The sequence below is a fragment of the Aythya fuligula genome, chromosome 2 (assembly GCF_009819795.1).
Source record: "Aythya fuligula isolate bAytFul2 chromosome 2, bAytFul2.pri, whole genome shotgun sequence".
Lineage (NCBI taxonomy): Eukaryota > Metazoa > Chordata > Aves > Anseriformes > Anatidae > Aythya > Aythya fuligula.
In genome coordinates this window covers 111,227,115-111,247,806 of record NC_045560.1, presented here as the reverse complement: position 1 = coordinate 111,247,806, position 20,692 = coordinate 111,227,115, and the positions used below count along the sequence as shown (strand labels likewise).

The following is a 20,692-nucleotide window of genomic DNA, read 5'->3' as shown; positions in this document are numbered from 1 at the left end:
TATTGTGCTGCTTAGTGGGTTTCAAGGTTATGTTTCAATTGAAGCTTACCGTGTTCAAAAATAAATAAAGAATAATTTCATATTAAAAAAAAAAAAAAGAAAAAAAAACTTTTTGGAACATTTTTTCTTCTGTTTTCTTAAAGCAACATTGCAGATGGGACAGCCACCCTGGTATAGTATTTTCTATTGACTTCTAAAGCTACTGTTAGATTTTCTTTCTGCACACCATAATGCAAGGAAATTAACATTCAGATTTATAGAATAATATTTTTTTTCTCTATAGAAAATGCATTAAAGCTCTTTCAGAACTCCAAGCTACCGAAATTTCCTTAGTTACTTGGTAAGGCAATAGACAGGATAATAAATAATGCACATACTTATTTCATTGGGTTCCAAGTGTCTTTTGCATTTTCCATATGGACCTCTCTAAAGGACATACTGGGACTTAATATGTAGCCTTTTTAACAGGCTATATAATAACCTAATAACCTTATTTTAACATTAGACAAAAATCACCTACTAAAAGAGAGTGACAGTAAGTTCTTTCTTTCTGACTAAAAACAGGTAAACATGGTAGGTTATTTACATATTTACTAAATACAGGAAAAGAACTTAAAGGTTAAGAAAAATCCCATTAAGCAGATGAAAACTTTTATTGCACTTACCTACTAAAATTCAGTATGTACTTTAATCGAGAATAGCAAGTTTTTTACATTTTTTTTAACAGCCTTTTATTAATATGTTATGTAATAATAAATGGGCCTTATGTCACCTTGGGTTATTTAACTTCAATATACTTCTATTTTTGCCCTTGGAATTATATTTATGAAGTAAACAGGTAATGCACATTTGGCAGCAACCTTGCATTCAAAAACAGATATTAATGCCCTGGGCTAAGTTTGTTGTTAGAGTCTGGTGCTGTGGTTCCTGGAAGCTAATTCTAGCAAGGCTAAATACATATATGACATCTCATGTTATCAAAGTTTATTTTAAATCCTATTTTCTTATCAATATGTGAGCACAGTCCCCCCCCCTTTTCCGAGAATGTCTTGTGTGCTACATGAATGTTGTGAAATGAAAACTGAATTTGGTCAGGTGGCTGTGGCAAATACACGTAAGGAGAAACAAGTTTCATATCATCTTTCACTTTGAAAATTAATTGGTATTTCTGTGAAATGGTTGTCAAATTTTCTCAGTGCAATACTTTAACAAGTTCTATTGAAATACTAATCAGAATGATAGACAGGGGTGTTTATGAAGAGGAAACTATTGGATATGGCTCAATTTTGCACCGTACTGGCAGTGTGCTCACTGAAATACCATAAAAATGCATTGGGGAATGTCTCAAATCTGCCACGTCTGCTTTCTTGTTACTTTATGTGGGAAAGAGGCAGATTCCATGGAAAAGCATGGAATATATTTAATGCATGTTCTTGTTTTGCCAGGGTTTTAGTTGTTATTTTGTTGTGGTTTTGTTTTGGTTTTCAATAATATCTTAATATCTTTATTCACTAGATATGTTTATTTACTTCTTATGTTTAATTGTGCTGAGACATTTTGACAGTGCCTTCTCCTAGCCCACATTCTTCTAGTTCCCTTCAAGCTCAGACACAAGGAGGACCTGCAGTCCCTGTTCCTTCAACTATCATTTGTAATGCTGTTGTTTTTCAAAGCTCTGTATTGCTTCTCCATTTCACATTTCTTTGCTGGACATGCATATTCAGCTACAGAGAGTTTTTCAAGACTGAGTAACTACAGAGACAGAAGAAAATACCCAAGGTTTAGGAATAAATTTGTTTGATTAGTTTGTTAGTTGTTTTTGTTTGTTGTGGTCTGGTTTGCTTGTTTGTGGATTGTTTTGTTTTGTTTTTTTCATTTCAATTTAAGTTGGGAAAAAGCAGCATTTCATTTTTCTGTTTAATCACTAAGCACTTGCAGAAAGTTTATTTGGACACTAGATGACAGTGGAAGATAGTAATTGCAAACAAGAATTTGAAGGAGAACATCATTAGAAACATTTCCTAAGGTTATGTGTTATGACAGTTGATTAACCACTAATGTTATTTCTAGAGTTAGATATTTTGCAGTATAGAATTTTGCATTATAGAACTTCAGCTGTAACATAAAAATGTAATGTTACCTTGATTTTACCATGTAAAAATTTGATTTACCACTTGATTTACCTTTTTTTTTTTTTTTTTACCATTTTTATTCTGAGACTAGACAATTTTTTGCTTATACTGAACACCATATTTTTTTAGCCTAACCTAAAAAAACAGATTCGTAAAGCCTGTTTTAGTAGATACAATTAATACATTCACAATCAAATATGATATTAGATATTCAGGAAATAAGATTGACCATTCCAAATGAACATACTACATTTAAAAAAAGAAAAAAAAAAAAAAAAAAGAAGAAACAACGAAGAAGGAACATGGAGTTGCATGGTTTAAAGTAGAGATGACTAAATCTTTTAAGTGGTACAAAAATATTTGAATAGTTCTTGAGAACTTGCTGGTAACATGCAAATTCTTTATTTTCAAGCAGGCCATTCTCTTAGCCAAAGTACTACCTTAGTGAAACAACACATGCATTTTTCATTACCAGTTAATCTTTTCAAATAAATATAGTTTCCTGTAAATCTTTTCTATCAAGGATATATTATTCACAAAATTTAAGAATTACACTGAAGGCAAACTTAAACTTATTATCACAAAAAAAAAAAAAAGTTTTAAACGGGTGTTAATATTCAAACTAAATATTCTTTCCCAAATCCCATAATCATCAGTACCTGGCAATGCAAATCACTGAAGGCAGGAGCATTCTGGCTCCTGCATCATTTTGGAAAAGAAACCTACAGAGCTATGAAAGTTACCACTAAGATTGATCAAATTTATCCAGAAATGAGGTTTCAAGGAGCACCAGCCCTGCAGTCGGTCAGAACAGGGCTCAGCTTTGTGTAAAACCCATTCTCACAGACCTCACTTTGATTACTTTTAAGTGCTCGGCACCGTCAGGTACAAGACTCCTGGTCTAATGGAGATGTGCAATAGAAATCTGCACGACAAAAAACGACATCTGCTCTGCCTGCCAGGATAGCCTTTCTGAAGTGTTGCTTCTTCACTTTCTATATATTATGCCTTAATAATGTCAAGGGTAATTCCCAAGACTGTAAAGAAGCACTTTATCATCAGATAAATGTCTCTCCTGAAATGATGAAAATTTTCAATTTACACCAAAGGCTTCAAAGATGACTTCCCACAAATTCCAGGGATTTCTAATAATCCTTCACTGCAAAAGGCAAGGGAAAAGAGAGAGAGAGAGAGAGAGAGAGAGAGGTCTTATGATTGTCATTTTCTGTTACTTGTTCTTAAATCTCTTTAATTTCTGTTTTTTTTTTTTTTTTTGATTTTTTTTTCTGATAGGCAGCCCAGACACTATCCAGCAAAGTGAGTGCTGTCAGCATCTTTGTAGTGCTCACTGCCTCTTCCAGCTGATGGCCAAATTTCATGCTCCTTAGATTTCATGTTAAACTTCCAGCAAATAGATACGTTATAAATTCCTACTCTCTCACCCCACCCCACCCCCCCCCCCCAAGCATTATTGCTGTTTGTAAGAAATGAGTGGAGGATTTTCAAAGGAACAATTCACACATCTAAATTCAGAAGCAGTTTGATACTGTGAATTTGATCTCAGTGGTGCAGGTAAATGTTTAGATCAAGAATAAGATAGGATTTCTGCCTGGCATTTCTTCTTGGCTGGTTTAGCAGTCCCTTCAGCTCAGTATCTTGCATTCTAGGACTTTCTTCTTGGTTTTTAGTCTCTTATTACTAATAAATAGTAAAGTTTAATAATAAAGTTTTAATAAGAGACTACTAGTAAGTTTACTATTAGTAAACTACGTGGAGAATTTAGACCTCCTTTTCAATTAAGCGAATTCTTCTGTAAGAGCCAGCCTCCACAACTGAAACAATTCCTGTCACTACACTGATGTTTCTTTGTGGGCTTAAGTTCTAACTGTCATTCCCATTATCTTGTTTTTATAATTCTGCAACTGGAAGAGGAAAAAGGAGATTTTTTTAATTGTATATTTGACTCGATGAACATCTCTTCTGCTGATAGCAGCAGAACGAAGACAATTTTATTTTTACCATTGCCTTTGTAAGGCTGGCAATTTAGAGGACATATGCTCAGCTTGCAAGTCATGATATTCAATATGAATTCATGTAGCGGCAAGAGACAGAAGGTGTCAAAAGCATCCTTAATATGCTTGTTTTTCACAGCAGTGGTAAACTACTTTTTTCATCATCAAACTGTAATGCTTTGTGGTCTTCATATGAGCACAGAAGCAGAAGTATTTTGCCAGAATTTCTGGAATGCTCACATTTTACTGTAAACAAAATACCAACAACTCTGAATACTGCACAAGATTAATTCAAGTTAGTTTCACATGCTTACAGTTGCTTTAATTTGAGCCCATCAACCATGACTGGTCTTATAGCTTTCTCTATGGTACGTTATGAACAAGTCTTTGGAAGGTCAATAAAAAGAGTATCAGCAGAAACATGATTTCTGTCATCATCCCAGAATATTAGTTACTCCTCAATTAGCAGGAGTTCTTTATGATATTCTGATGTAAATATAGCAAATTTAAGACCCAATATTTATTGAGAATGCAACTGTGGTCAGCTGTCTACTCACTGCTCAGAGATTGTCTTAATACCAAGCAAAAAGTTTATTCTGTATCATGCTTAAGGACAGTGCTTATTCTATACGAGGCATGGTCTACAGCCAATGAAAATTAGCAGATTTACCTTAGATTTCTTCAATGAGTTTAAATCAAGAACATATGAATAAACACATGCCTTTTTTAACATTACATGATTTCATTGGTTTCAGGGTAGTATAGAAGTATATTGAATACAAAAGAGCAGCATGAATTGTCTTGATAGTACTTCATGTCTGACATATTCCTACTGTGGTACAACAAATACTTCCAAATTTATAAGTGAATTGCTTCATTAGCGTCATATTATGGTTAATAGTATACTGTCAAAAAATGACAATTGATAAATGTAGGTAGAGGAAAAACTGAAGACAGGGCTGGTTCTTTTCAGTCAAATAAACTTTAAGACAGAATGAAATCTGTCAAACCGAGCCAGTGCTCCCACATGTTTCTCTCTGAAAAGCAACTGAAACTCCAAGAACACACAGATGTCTTTCCAAACCACCTGCTATTTCACAAGTTTGTGAGTCCGTAGAGAAGCCCTCCCAGGTCTAGCTTTATTCAGAGGCAAGCTGTGCACTAAGCCGCAGAAGGCAATGCAGTTTACACAGAGGGCTTGCACCTGTTTAAATAAAAGATGTTTTCTCCCTGTGACCTCTCAGCTGGACTTTTGCACCTGCAAACAGCATGTAGTTAGTCTGAGCAAAAAGCAGACCCAAAATGCGGGCAGTAATAAGAAGTGCACCCTGCCACTATAGAAATAAAACTGCTTCCTATTGCAAATCCTTAGGAAAAAAATAATGTCTTTAAGCTCCTTGTCAGTCCTCAGTCCTCTGTTCCTAGTCCTAGTAACCTAGAAGAAAACATCTCTGTTCAGTCGATTTCAGTCTCTGTTCACTCAATTTTAGGGTAAAGAGCTCATCCTGGGGAAGGAACATGTCACCAGTGCTTGTAACAGTGAGCACCTAAGCCTGCCCTCTTGACAGCAAGGGCAGCTGAGGTGAAAATATGGCTGTGTAAAGTCTCCAACATTCACAAGCTAGACAGCAAATGATTTTTGTGAGTGATTTTTTGCTTGGGATTAATTACCTTTTACTCAACACTGCTTATCAGCATCAGCTCTGTACCACAGAAATACAGAATGGTTGAGGTTGAAAGGGACTCCTGGAAGTCATCTGGTCTAACCCTGCTGCTTGAGTGGGGACCCAGAATCACGTCCCTGTGGCTTTTGAAGATCAACAAGTACCACAGACTTATGGAGGAAAACCTGTCCAACAGAGACAGGAAAAAAAAAATCACTTTCTGTGGGAAATAAAAATACAGCCTGACAAGTTTGTGTCAGCATTTGGTAAGGACTCTACTGAAGACATTCCTGACATAATGTTGTTGTAGGTGTAGGAGCAATTTAGATATGGAATAAGAAATGCTTTAAATAATGTATAACTTAAAGCTAAGCTCAAAACTGTTTTTTATGCCTAGTTTTTAAACCATTAATAATCTTCTGATGACAAAGCAGCAAACTTGCTACTGCACAGAATGCATCCTTTCCTTTCCAGTTCTGTGGTTAAATAGCAAGAGCTATTTGACTTCTAATGTGTTATAGTAACCCTGTCTCTAGCGGCATTGTTTTCTCAAAAAAAAATTTCTCATGCATTTTGAGAGATATTTCCATGGTCTGAATAATAAAACTGCATCAGCCATTACAATCAAACAAATGACTGGGGAAAGCATCATTTCTTCATTCATTTTGGATGTTGGAAATCACTGCTGATGTTTCTCTCCAGACTCTTCTCCCTCCAGCATTTCCATGAAAAGTGAATTGAAAGCTCCTATCCCATATGGAATATAAAAACTAAAATAAAAATATAAATTATTTTGTTAATTTAAACTTGCTAATTTAAAACTTGAACTTTGCTTGCCCAGCAATGATAGCACTGTAAATATTTAGATTAAGCGGAATCAGCTTTCTCTTTTGTTCCTCTTATTTCACCAGTCTCTGCCATTGCTGCTGTCAGGCAGGTGTGCTTGAATGTCAGAATTAATAAGGGACCTGGACCAAGCAGTACTGCTGAAAGCTTACAAAACAGAATTAATTTCACATAAATTTCAAGCCTCAAACAGCCACATTAGATTTCAATTCTGAGGTGACAAATCTGCCAACAACTTGTTTGAACTGTTAACATACAAAAAGAGCACAAGAGTAAAAGCTTACCTTAAAATTAGAATTTTGTTTTCAAAGAGGAAGGATTTTGCATTACAATCACGTTGATGTTAGAGTGTTTTGTTGAAGTTGATTCTGATTGTGATGAAAGGAAAGAAAAAGACTGAGGTTAACACATTGATGAAAAAGTTGAATTAGATAAAGAATGTTGAATATTTTGCTGTAATTACACAGGAATACAGTGGTGGTTGCAGAATCAGTTTTCTCTGCATTACCTCAAGTAGTTCAAACAATGAGTTGTGTGGTAAATATCTTTAAATTAAATCATTTGGTATGAAGTTTAACAGTGAGCTAATCTCTGGAAACGCTCCAGACTTTTTCATGAATCACAGTTAAGAATGAGGGAATTATTAGTTCTAATCAACTTCACATTCAGTCAAAACAAACACATTACATGACAAAAAAAAAAAAAAAGAAAACAAACAAACAAAAAATAAATAAAACAACCATCTTGATCTTGAGCTAAATACAATCAGTATGGTTATTTTCTATGTGAGACTTAATAACCACAAAAATATTTATTATTTGTGGTATAAAGAATTCATCACTGTTTTTTTCAGACCATAGCTCTTATCATTACTGGTCCACAGCTAGCACCTCAGCACCCACTGCAGCACAGAGGCTGGCTGAGTTGTGCACCCTGGGCCTATTTTGGTAGCCTGCTCTGCCTATCAAAAGCAAACTTAAATTTGAAGAAATACTTAACAAGTGAAGATATAAAAAATGCTGAAAACAAAACAGATTTACTTCTCAAAATAAAGAGTACATCCCCAATATAATCCTTCACCAGTGGTTTTGCCTTGGTCTGAAGAGGACCTATACATTTATAAGCACACTGGAGTCATATGGGGTCACATTACCTGCTCCAGTTCTCAGGACTGCTAGAAGAAAAGCATTGATGAGATCCTAAATATTCACAGTCTTTACCTTTTCTCACAGAGGATGTCATGGCAGTTAAATGGTATGTTTAGCATATCTGTGTAAAGAAAACAGTAGAAGATTAAAAATACTAAGAATACTAAACTATCATCAGTACTGAACTGAATATTCTTGAACAGAAGAAAAATCTAAAATCTCTTAAATCTGTGTTTTTCTTATGATATATTTTGCACTGAATTTCTGACCATAAGCTTGAATCCTACTGGTCGCTGGTACTTGTTTTTTGTTTTTAATGTTGTCTCCTTAAATTGAGAGTCCAAATTATACCATCCAGGGAAAAGATAAAATACTGCTCAACAGTTGGACCCTGCTTTCAGTTCACAATTTGTGCCTGACCTCAGAAATCACAAAGTGTTATCAGTGCTAGCAGTAGGGCATAAGCAGCATGTATTGTCTTTCTAATGCGTGGATCTATCTGCTTTTCACTAGGGAATTGCCTTAGCCTAACTAACAGTTCCATGGAGCCAGCTGCTTGAGTTGTAGCCTGTAAAACCTCTATTTGTACCAAGCCAGCTGCTCAGCATCACCATCAGCTGGGTTGGTATAGCAACATCAAGTGGTTGTTAACCCAAATAATCTTCCATTGAAACAGTGCAGGCTACAAAAATCTGCAATCCTGCAGGAGATGAGATCACGGTCATGGAAAAATAAAACATGTTGTGTGTATGTATGAAGGAAATGTGACAGTGTGCTCCCACCCCCACTTTGGTCTGGCTGTTCCCTTGCTCTAAAAGTGTCCTGGCCGCACCAGAGGCCTTGCTCAGGCAGAGAGCAACCATGGTATTGGCTCAAGCTGGGCGCTGGAGGAGCTGACAGACAGACAGACAGACATCTTGCAGACATCTTGGGTGAGTGGAGCATGTGCAAAAGAATACAACTATGAGTCAATTAAAAGGAATCTTTAATTTACTAAAACACTCTTGCCTATTTGTTCAGCCTAAACAAGAGAAGGCTCCTTGGTGACCTTATTGTAGCTTCTCAATTCTTAACAGGGGTTTGCTTATAAAAAAAATGGGAAGAACTTTTTGCACAGGCAGACAGTGACAGGACAAGGGGGGATGGTTTTAAACTAAAAGAGGGGAGATTTAGATTAGAAATTAGGAGGAAATTCTTCACTCAGAGGGTGGTGAGGCACTGGCACAGGTGGCCCAGAGAAGCTGTGGTTGCCCCATCCCTGGAGATGTTCAGAGCCAGGTTGGATGAGGCTCTGGGCTCTGATTAGGGCTTTTTGCCATCATTTTAATTCCAGTTCCAAACTGCTGCTTTGAAAGGGAATGTTTGAAAAGCCAAATCACACAACAGAAATGTGCCAAATGGGAGAGCCACACTTCTAAGTAATAGAAAGGATAGATTGTGCATATATAATCCTTCAGACATAAGTCTCTGACCAAGTGTGGTACTTGGATTGTATTTAGCTGTACCTATGCTCCTTACCTCCTTGGTTCAAGGAGTTTAGAGAGCAAGGGGGTGCACTATGAACTGTGGGACTCAATGGCAGGGCCTCCCTGATGATATTGTCTGTTCTTATCCTCTATGCAGTAAATAGACAAATTGACATCGTCAAATCTTTAAAACACATAAGCTTTGTTAAATCACTACTTCACAACAACAAACCATATGGCTGCTTCTCTCTTCCAGGTGATGTAAAAGGCACGTTCACTTCATTAGACCCAACGTCTTGACTTAGCAAGCTAATAGGAGATACATTTAAAAGTTGAAAAAATTGTTTGAGTTACTGAAATACCTAAAATGATGGTGAAGGAACAGCATTAGTTTTGGTGCTAGAGCAACTACTTAATGAAATCCCTCCTGTAAAAGTGGTATTGGGCAAGTGGGCCCACCAAAGCCCATAACTTACTCTTCTCCAGATTGCTGCCTGCATGGAAGTGCCTCAATCTAGCCTGTAAATTCAAAAGCAGACACATCATGAGAAATTAAAAAGTTGAACTGTAATTGTAGCAAGTGGCTGTCTTCATTTTTCACACACACACCCTAAAATCCATTTAGAAGTATGTTTTATCTTCTCTCCAGATATTGACTCTGCCACTGCTAAAGGTGAATGAGTCTCAGCTCAGAATGAGTCTCAGCTTAAATTCTTTGTGTTGAAAACCATTCATAGTTGCCTAAAAATGTTTTGATTGGATACAGACAAAGAAAAAAAATATTAAAAGTGGAAAATTATTTTCAAAACGTGTTTCTTTCTCTGCTCTTTTTAACTCAGAGATAAAATAATTTTGATAGTTTCTTGTTCCAAGCTCATAAATGGATCTATTGAAAGCCATAAATATTAAGCAAAACTGAAAACTATAATTGTACTTCTTTATCCTGGTTGCAGCTGGCATAGAGTTAATGTTCCTCCTAGTAGCTGGTAAGGTGCTGTGTTTTGGATTTAGGAAGAGAATAATGCAGATAACACACCAATGCTTTAGTTGTTTCAGAGCAGTGCTCACACAGAGCCAAGGCCTTTCCAGCTCCTCGTGTTGCCCTGCCAGCGAGGATGCTGGGGGTGTGCCAGGAGTTGTTGGGGACACAGCCAGGGCAGCTGGCCCAAGCTGGCCAAAGGGATGTCCCATACCATAGAGTGTCACGAGGAATGATAAAAAGGGGTGAGTTGGTCGGGGCTGCTGCTGTTGCTCAGGGACCGGCTGTGTGTTGGTCAGCAGGTGATGAGCAATTGCATTGTGCATCACTTTTTTTTTTTATTTAAATTATTATTATTATCATTATAATTATTATTATTAGTTCTTATTTTTTACCTGTCTTATTAAGCTGTCCTTATCTCAACCTGTTCCAATGCCTAACTGCTCTCTCTGAGAAGAAATTTCTCCTAATGAAATTTACAGAAAAGCTGAGGAAACTAAACAAAAGAAAAATATCATATTAAGCAACAGAAAACTAAGGTATTAAGAACTACTCATAAGGTTAGTATGTATTTCTGTAATGTCAGGATGGGACAATATCTAACCATAATCTTTGCATAAAAGTATGCTTAGGAGAGAAGCTGCCATGAACAAATATTAATATGCTTAAGAGAGAAACCAATGACAATAGATATTGATATCCATAGACCTGTGAATGTTTTGGTAATTACATGTATGTTGAACTTTTTATGTGAATTTGATTTCCAAATGCTTGAAGTGGAAGTGCAGGATTGTGAAGGAATCATGTTAGACGGCTGCTTTCTGCTAGGATAAGAAGTGATGAAGCAATTTGCACTTTGAATTTTCACTCTAACATCTTTAGATTTCAAACTTGGTGTCTCATTTAAACAAATTAACAGCTCACAGCTCCCACAAAGATTATTTCAGAGAGGTTAAGCAGACCTTCAAGCACTTTTACCCAGCTCATCATGACAAAGGGAAAAAAAAATCATGCGTTTAGATTTACATTTCTTTAAAAACCATGTCAACTACTGCTCCAGTATCATTGCTTGATTGTGGAGTTGTGTGATAAAAAAGAAACAGAGATAGGTTAAAATAGATTCAAAAATCAATTTCGCCTTACAGTATAAATAAGCAGGTAGGACAGGAGCAAGGATCAGGTCTGGAAGCAGCTTTCTCTGGCCACGTAATTGAAGGAAACAAGCAAATAGCTGTACTTGGAGGTCAGAGCACAATTTGGTATATGAAATGTGCAAGGCATGGGAATTCCTGGGTTCAAGAACAGACACAATTCCTATACTTGGGAATCTAGTTACAATGCTTGCAATTTGCTAATTTTCACCACTTGAGATCCAGCTATGCAACTTGATAAATAAACCCTCTCAGAATGTGGGAGGGTAAATAAGCCCTCTCAGAATGTGACCAGGGAGAAGTGTGGAGGAGGCAATGGGCTTGTAGGTGACTGACAAATGAAAATCCCATTCCCCAGAAAATTCCAAAATTTATTTTCAATCCACATCACATCCTCCCAGAGCTCAACCAGAGGGAAATATTGGTAAAACCCAAGTTTGAAGCATATTTTGAGTCAATATTGCGTCAATATGAGAAATTCCATTGAAATACTTCTTTTCTCATGACTTTTTTTTTTTTTTTTTGCAATGAAACTCCATTCCTATATATTAAGAGAAGGAACCAGCAGAGATCTTATGGCAGAGAAAAGAAATGGTCTTTCTTCTTGTTAGAAGGTCAGTATGGAGAAATACATTTGATTTGTTTTAAATGCCTTTCAAAATGTATAAACAAAATCTTCACACATAGTCTCCTCCATCTGCTTTAGTTATCTAAAGCATCACTAAAGCGTTTTTTTTTTTAAACGTTTTTTTTTTTTTGTTTTTGTTTTTTTTTTTGTTGTTTTTTTGTTTTTTTTAAAGCTAATACAAATTCTAGATGAAAGAAACAACATGTTGCATTAGATCCAAAAGTTGTTCAACATTTTCAGCATTTTCCCTCTTAGAATCTGGCAAAGAGCAAAGCAAGGACCCAGATAATACTGGGACAAAACATACTCTCTGGCATCCAACAGTGCCATCAAAGCCAAATGTGCTCCCACACAGGCTAAAGGCTGTTATTACTTGCTTGAGGTGCCAAAATTGGTGTTTGTAGAATGATGTTAGGAAACAGAAAATTAGTCAATATTCATTAATTTTCTTCATAGCTCTCTTAGTAGAAACTGTGTGGTATTATACTGCAAACACCTGCACTAAATATTTTGTTTTGCATAGGCCCTCTTAAGTAACATTTCTGTAAGCACAAAGTTAAGGCTCAGTTTCTCTCACAGAAGAGCAGTGATAAAGTACTAAAGATATGAAGCACGTTTCCATGCCCTGCCTTCCTTCCCCCCTCCCCCATTAGCCAGTAGAATATCCAATATCTAGTATTCTTACTGTCCTAAGTGCATGTCCTATAACAGTACCCAAAATGACAAAGGCAGAGAAAAGTGTAAGTCTCACAAGGAGCATCTCACAATACTTAAGGCAGATACTTCAAAATCACACTGTGGCTGGCATATATCACTTATTGTTTGTCAGATCATCCTATCTTCTGGCATTGCCTATATCAGGTATAGAGTATTCCTTGATTTCTTGTTTTGTAAGACAAAACATTAAGTTCTCTTATGTATTATAGGAAAAAAAAAAAAGTCGTAGTATTCATTATAATAGAGAGAACAAAATCAAAGAAATCCACCTTGTTATTGCAAAGTGAGTGGTGAGATCTGTGGTAGTAACTAGCTGTAATTTATTTCCTTTCAGAATATTTCTTAAAATAATCCAATTGTAACTTAACCCTGCCATGGTTAGTAGCAGCTGTCCTCTCAGGATATTAGTTGAAGCTTGTCAGAGCTATGATCAAGTAATATGGTTCAACCAGTCTGTCTCTGTTCATGTGATGAGCCGACCAGATATCTGTGCATAGCTGTCTTTAAGCAAACACACTCCCTGCATGCACCAAACTGTAGTTCCCCAGAAACTGGCAAGGGACTATCCACTGCAAGCTTTAATTAAAATGTTCCTGCTAATTTAGCATAGCTGGAAAACCTTTGTAAAATAAAATAAAAACCATTAACTTCAATGGTGGGTGTTTGTGTGTTGGAGCAAGGAAATTAGATGAACCTCAAAGCATGCTATTTAATTGAGTGTGGGTAGAGAGATAAATTATATGTACTAAACTGCATTTGGACTGTTGTAGGCTTTGCTTCACTGTAATTTTTTTCTGTCACTGCAAACTGTATGGATGAAAATGACTGCAATCAACTCTGATTTTTGTTTTCTGAACAGGCAGCATATTGGCAATTTTATTAACATTTATAGACAGGTGGGTTGAACCTTTAATTCTCCCTCTTAAATATATTTTGCATTTCCAGCAAATTATTTCTGTTGCATTTTCCTGCATATGTTCATGACAAAGATAATAATCACTTGTTGTTAAATAATTACTCCAATTGCCCATATGTTGACATCCAGCTGCTGCATCTAGAGACTGAAAACTGGCTTCTAATATGTTCAGTAGAATGTAAAGAATATGGCTTATTTTATGTTTAGAAAGATGAGACACAACTCAAAGTAAATAAAATGAAATAGAAAAGCCTTTACCATGAAAAAGAAGATCAAAATACTGAAAAGGAGGAAAATCATAGAATGGCTTAGGTTGGAAGGGATTTTTAGAGATCATCTGGTCCAAAAAGTATAAATACATAAATGTGAATGATAAAGGGTAATTATTTGAAAATGTTTTAACATGCAAGAGAAAGAATGCCCTGTTAATTTAAGCTCTGTACTTGTTGAGTGCAAGTGCATACTCTAAGGAAACCAAACACCCCATCCTACCAACATATAATAAATGGAAAATATACACAACAAATTGACAGCAATTAAAAGCAAGTGAAGATGACAGTTATAAAGAAGAATATATGAAAATTAAGCCCATAAAGGTTAAGAATAAGGCATTTTTATATAAGTATTAGAAGAACTACAGTCCAACTGTAGCACAACAGTGCCAAGCACTGTAACTGCATTTAAGGAAGGAGCTTTACCGAGTGGAGAGGATTCAGAGAGAAGTTGCAAAGTCAGAAAAATATCTCTTAAAGTTGTTTCCTAAAAGGCTGAATTTATTCCTGAAGTAGGTTAAAAAGATGATTTCACAATAGCCTAACAGCACCCATATCAGAGACCAGCTTTTGATATAGAAATACATAATCTGAATTAAATAAATAAAATAAAATCCAATGGTAAGTCATTGAATCTACAATGTTTCTACGTAAATACACACAAAAAAAAAAAAAAGTATCTCAGTGAGGCCGCAGAGCTGAACCCTGTCAACATAGCTAAGATGCATTCTAGTTTTCAGTAAAATGAAACAATCTTGATGCAGGGTGTATACAGTAAGTCTCTTCAGCTTTGTGCTCCTTAAGATACTTCATTACATACACGAGACAATCAGTTGGTGTCTGCCCGTGACTTTGACCAAGGAATCTGTTTATGTGATTATTATAAAAGGAACTGATTTCCAATGGGCTCACAGATTTGGATAGGATAAACAGCCTTGGAAAGCTGTTCATAAGAAATATCTAAGGCACTTTGGTATGCAGAAGTGGTTTGAGATGTAGGCAAGCGTAGACTGCCTTCACGATGCTGTCAATGTATTTCAAATGTTATCATCTCCCATGGGCTCTACATGCCACAGGGGTTTCTTGTGTAACATTGGCCACTGAGAAGTAGATTCCTGCTGTTGACATAGGGCTGTTTAAGGAGCCCTCAAATGTACTTGAGAAAACTGTTGAAGGCAAAACCATACATGATAGGTACTCTTGAGAATTCACGTAGTGTCCTTACTGCAAGAGCTTTCCTTGTAGCATGGCTTTAGGAATCTTATTAGCAGAAGCAGAATGACCTGATGCATTAAAGAACTCAGGTTCCATTTTATTCCTGTAGATCTTTTTAAAAGATAAAGCTGAGCACTTTTGAAAACACGTGATTCCAACAGTGCAATAAAATTGAAAAAAAAAAAAAAGACTAATAAAATTCCACTCAACTTTGCTTGGCATCTCTATCATCCCATTCATTTGTAAAGAAGGCTCTTCACCTTCTGCAGCTAAATCCAGTGCTGTCATCCTGTTTCTTGTTGTTAAAGACTGCTTTGACACTTCAGTTTCTTCTATGCCTTAAAATGGAATCTCTGTATTTACTCCATCTGCAAGTTTCCGTATCTTTATGTATAGTTTTAGGTTATAGTACACACTTTTATGAAAGAGTCCTTCCTACAGTTCACGCTGCTTTCTGACATTTAAAACTTGGAAAAAAACATAATATTTTTGCTTTCAATTTCTATTACCTATAAAATCTTATTGCTACACATGTGGATGGTGCAACAGTTTTTAAAGATATGTGTTGTGATCCTTGGACAGCTTTTACAAGGGACATGTTTTACAGGGCTCAGTGAAAGCTGAATTGATGATAATGTTGATCTGTCGTTCACCACCCACCTCACGCTTGCAAAGCTCAGAAGATACAGCCACAGACTGCTTGTTGCCTGTGCCAAAAAAAATAAAAAAATAAAAATCACACTTTTAAAATGGACCATTGAGATCTGGTCATCACATTTCAAAAGAGCCTTCATTTATAACAGAGACTCATTCACAGTGTCACCCTTTCAAATCATAAAATCATAGAATGGTATGGGTTGAAAAGGACCTTAAAGATCCTTTAGTGCCAACCCCCGTGCCATGGGCAGGGACACCTCCTACCGGACCAGGTTGCCCAAAGCCTCATCCAGCCTGTCTTTGAACACTTCCAGGGATGGGGCAACCACAGCTTTTCTGGGCAACCTGTGCCAGTGCCTCACCACCCTCTGAGTAAAGAATTTCCTCCTTACCTAAATCTACCACTCTTTAGACTAAAGTCATTACTCTTTGTCATGTCACTACACTCCCTGAGACCGAGTCCCTCCCCAGCTTTCCCGTAGGCCCCCTTTAGGTACTGGAAGGCCACTGTAAGGTCTCCCCAGAGCCTTCTCTTTTCCAGACTGAACATCCCCAGCTCTCTCAGCCTGTCTTCATAGAAGAGGTGCTCCAGCCCTCTTATAATCCTCTTGGCCCTCTGGACTTGTTCTACCAGCCCCACATCTTTCTTGTGCTGGGGGCCCCAGACCTAGACCCAGCACTGCAGGTGGCGCCTCACAAGAGCAGTGCAGAGGGGAACAATCACCTCCCTCACCCTGCTGGCCACACTGCTTCTGATGCAGCCCAGGACACAATTGGCTTTCTGGGCTGTAAGCAGACATTGCCAGCTCATGTTGAGCTTCTCATCAGCCAAAAGCCCCAGTCCTTCTCAATGCATTCTTAAGTTTTTCTGGCTATACTTTTTTTTTTTTTTTCTTTCTGGCTATACTTCCTACATTTTCTTTTGCAGTACTTCACTGCTTGTTGCAAACATGCTACTCCAGAAAAACCTACATTTGCATTTGTCTTCAGCCTCTAGTAAAACAGTCTTTAGCTCACATAGTTTTTTTCTTAAGCAGACCTGACAGTGGCTCAGTTATCTTATTCCAAAAGAAGCTGTTTTTTTTTGTTGTTTTGTTTTGTCTTGTTTTGTTTTTCCTTCCAGAACCTATACAAGAGGCTGTTTATGTCAACATGGTAATGCCCACCTTCCTGTACCTTTATCCCAGGCTTCTCTATACAAACCTCCTTAACTGTCTGGGGCAGAAAATCAGCCAAATCTGTTTGTCTTTGGAAGATGCTGCTTTCAGAAAAACAAGCATCAGAGACATTTGAAACTCTACCTCATGTGAATAGCTTTTCACTAGTGCATGAAACATCTTTGACGAAGAAGTTATTGATTTTGTCTTCCTCTCTATGAAGAAGAATGAACACTTTGGAAGCTTTTCAGAGGCACAAGCCTGAATAAATGGCAACAAAAGTATAAGCTTTTACGCAGTTTGTAAAACCAACTGTTTAAAAAGTATTGTGAAGTTGAATAAATATTAATTTCAATTTCTGAAATATATTGGTAATACTATAAACTGTAAGTTTAAATAAAGTGTTTCCAAATATATATATATATATATTGTTTTTGCATTTCAATTGTTCTCTACTGTTCAGTGAAATAAAATTCATCCTGTGTTGATTTTGGATTTTCTAGTTCAAATTATGTTTCAAAGACAGAAATTTTCTGGCACAAATTACTAATTATGGATACAGAGTTACTTTATGAAATATTTTTTTTTTCCCTGCATACAGAACTACAGGCAGTTCACTAGATGCAAAAAAATTTACCCTTACTTAGAGACTAAGAAGGAAAAAAAACAAAAACAAAAAACAACAAAGGAAGAAGAGAGAAAGCTAGCCCATCTGCTTTAATCTTTTGGATAGATAAAGTACTATAAAACATGTGAAAAAGTTTAATGGCAGCACCATGAGTACGAGGAGAGAGATAACAGTATGAAATAGGGAATGGCAAGATGTCTTTTCAGATCTACAAAAGAGAGAAGAAAGGAAACTGAATGAAACATCATTTGGATTTACATGAACTGAAATGAAAAGAAAATATAATTTCAAAGTGAGAAATGAAATTACATTTCTGTGTAACTGAAATTTTTATAGAATTACCTTTATGTAGTTACAGAAATGCAACAAAAAATCATTGTGATAATTATCTTTGTATGACTATAGTTAAACTATTGGCTTGTTTAACGATCTTTGCCCACTAGTACTGCCCAATGATGCAATAAATGTTTCTGAACTAAGCCTTCTATAGAGTCTAGTAACACCAAAGAAAAAAGTCAGAAATTCTGACTTATCTTCAGGTAAGTCTGACATTTTGGATGGTTGTTTAAACCAATCATTTTAAGATATAAACATCACTGCCTAACACATATTTAGAGGTTTAATAGCTTATGATGCATAAGCATATAGTATTAGAAACAATAGCAAATGCATATATGCACCTTTTTGAGCCTGATATAAGCCTGCATATCTGAAATCATCTCTTATATTGCACTTAACAGTGACCTAAACACACACACACACACACACACACAAATAAATCCCTTGACCCTAAGGATTTCAAAATAAAGAAAAGAGAGGGAAAAAAATACTGCATAAAGGCATTACTTAACTTGAGCAAAAGTGTTTGTTTGTTAAAAAAAAAAAAAATGTTCTTACACCTTTGTTCACAGTTTGTTAGCCATGGTATCACTAGCCATGTGACTCAGCATTCCACCTTCACATTTCTGTATTAGTTAGTGATATCTCAGCCTCAAAACAGTTGAATGCACAAAGCACTCCCACAAACATCAAAGATCTAATTACCTTCAAAAACTTTAAACAGTAGTTTATGTAACATCTCTTTTAGTGATCACCACGTCCAGAAAAGAAAGATTTTCATCTTACTTCTGAAAGTTTTGTTTTGCTCATGCCATCTTAGCCACCTGAGAAAAAAAGGAATCAAGCAGTTCAATTGAACCAGCTGTGGTGGTTTCACACTGATAGACCTCTAAAAGCAAAAGCTGAATGGAAGTAAAAGGAGAAAACAATTATTCTATACTTTCCATCAGCTAGCAATGTTCAGCCATATCTTGGAAGGCAAAGTTTCAAGGCTCACAGTGGTTGCTTGGGAAGACCACACTTTCATAACAAGACCCTCTCAGGTACTGGATACCTCCTTCCACATCGGTCTACTTGCTTTGGAAATTTACAGTATCTTCCTTGAAGGGATTCCTTTCCTTCGGACAAGACAGGAGTCACCTCCAGAGGCTGAGGATTTGTGCCCATTTTCCAATCACTTTGCCAGTTCCCCTTTCCCTACAAAGGGGTCCCAAAGGTGCTTGTCTTCCTTGCCCTCCAGTTCCTAACTACTGGCGCCAGTATCCCAACATCAGAGCAGTCAGCTGACCATGTGCTCACCTGGATGACAGCTGAAATCCTCTCACATACCTACTGGCTCACTCAGGGACAGAGATTGAGTGGTTTCTGACTCGCTTATATCTTTCTCCCCTCCTGTTCTCACGGTGGCCCTGCTGTACAGCAGCTTGCCTCTTCCAATTCTTTCTCCTGCTCCCTCCTAGAAGTTTCCTCTAAGCAAGTTGACATCATCTTTCATTGTTTCTTCTTGACTATGGCAGTAGCTGAGATCTAAAGCTTTCTAACACCATTTTATCAGTAAATGGCTCTTTTTTTAAGTGATTGGCTGTTATATGTATTTTTTTATTTTTTATTTTTTTTTTTTTCCTCCCTCAGTCTCCATATAAAGCCCAAACCCATGTCCTAGGTATATGTAACTGTCCTAGCTTTAATTAAGTTACACAGGACATCCTGGTAGTACCTCTTACTCCATAACTGCAACTAAAGGGTTCTGTTTTGCAGATTCTTGTTCTCCATCTGCATCAATAACACTTTTTAGAGTTTTTGTCTTTTTCTGCTCTAACTCTTCACATCTCATTAAAATGTGTCATTTTGCTGCTCTTTAAATATCACAGCAAAGTCCTTGCTTCCCAAGCTGATCCAAACTGCTGTTTCAAGGCCTCTGATGATCTTAACCCCATCTTCTGATTATCTTTGATTTTCACTCTACTAAAACCTGCCTTCTAATTTCACTTCATAGCTCAATTTCCACAACACATATTCTCACTTTTTAAATTTTCTGTGCTATCTCAAGTGTCTCATTTAGCTCTTTGAATAAGCTGTAAGCTGATTCAGCATACATATCAGCAAATCACTTTTGGAGGTCTCTTTTTTTGTTTGTTTGTTTTTGGAGATCACCAACACCTCCTATAGATAATGACATTGACTTAACCAGAGGGGCTAAGATCACAATATTTACATCCTTTAACTTATTTGTTGAAAACACTCCATAAAATTAAATGTTTTGAAACAATCAACACATGCATATGATTAAACTTCACTTCCAAATACAATCTCTTGATAATAGATATATTATATGTGGCCTTGTAGTAAAGGGAAAAGAATTGTATTTGGATATTAAGCATCAATACACAAAATTTGATGTATAAATCTCAGAAGTTATATTTCACAATTTCTAATATAGTGTCTCAATTTTCTTTAATACCTGTGCTACACAGTCATTAAGCATGTGTGAGTGCAAACATACTTCAGTGTGAGGATTTATACTAGAAAATACAAAGCAGCCTTAGACTGGAATACTAATTTCCAAGTTCAAAGAACAATTAGGAAGAGGTGCTGGACTTTTTTTTTTTTCATTCTAACTGTGACAGATACTTTGTCCTGTGTCATATAACACTAGTAACATTAGTCTTACATAAAGCCCCTTTTTCATGCAGCTTCAATTACTGTACTAAAGATTTGTATTACCTCAAACTCCAGCATCTGGGATAAGCTACTCATATATGCAC

General features: G+C 36.5%; 1 protein-coding gene across 3 annotated transcripts in view; it reads right to left on the bottom strand.

The window, feature by feature from the left end:
• The window catches only part of RB1CC1 (RB1 inducible coiled-coil 1), a 117,266-nt gene that overhangs the window by 84,508 nt on the left and 12,066 nt on the right, over nucleotides 1-20,692 (bottom strand). Inside the window, exon 1 of one of the 3 annotated variants that reach the window (XM_032180791.1) lies at nucleotides 5,816-5,837. The exons of the other annotated variants lie outside the window; for them this stretch is intronic. The gene's annotated coding sequence lies outside the window, so the exon portion shown is untranslated. Of the gene's footprint in view, nucleotides 1-5,815; nucleotides 5,838-20,692 lie in introns of those variants that run through there. 3 annotated transcript variants of the gene reach the window in all.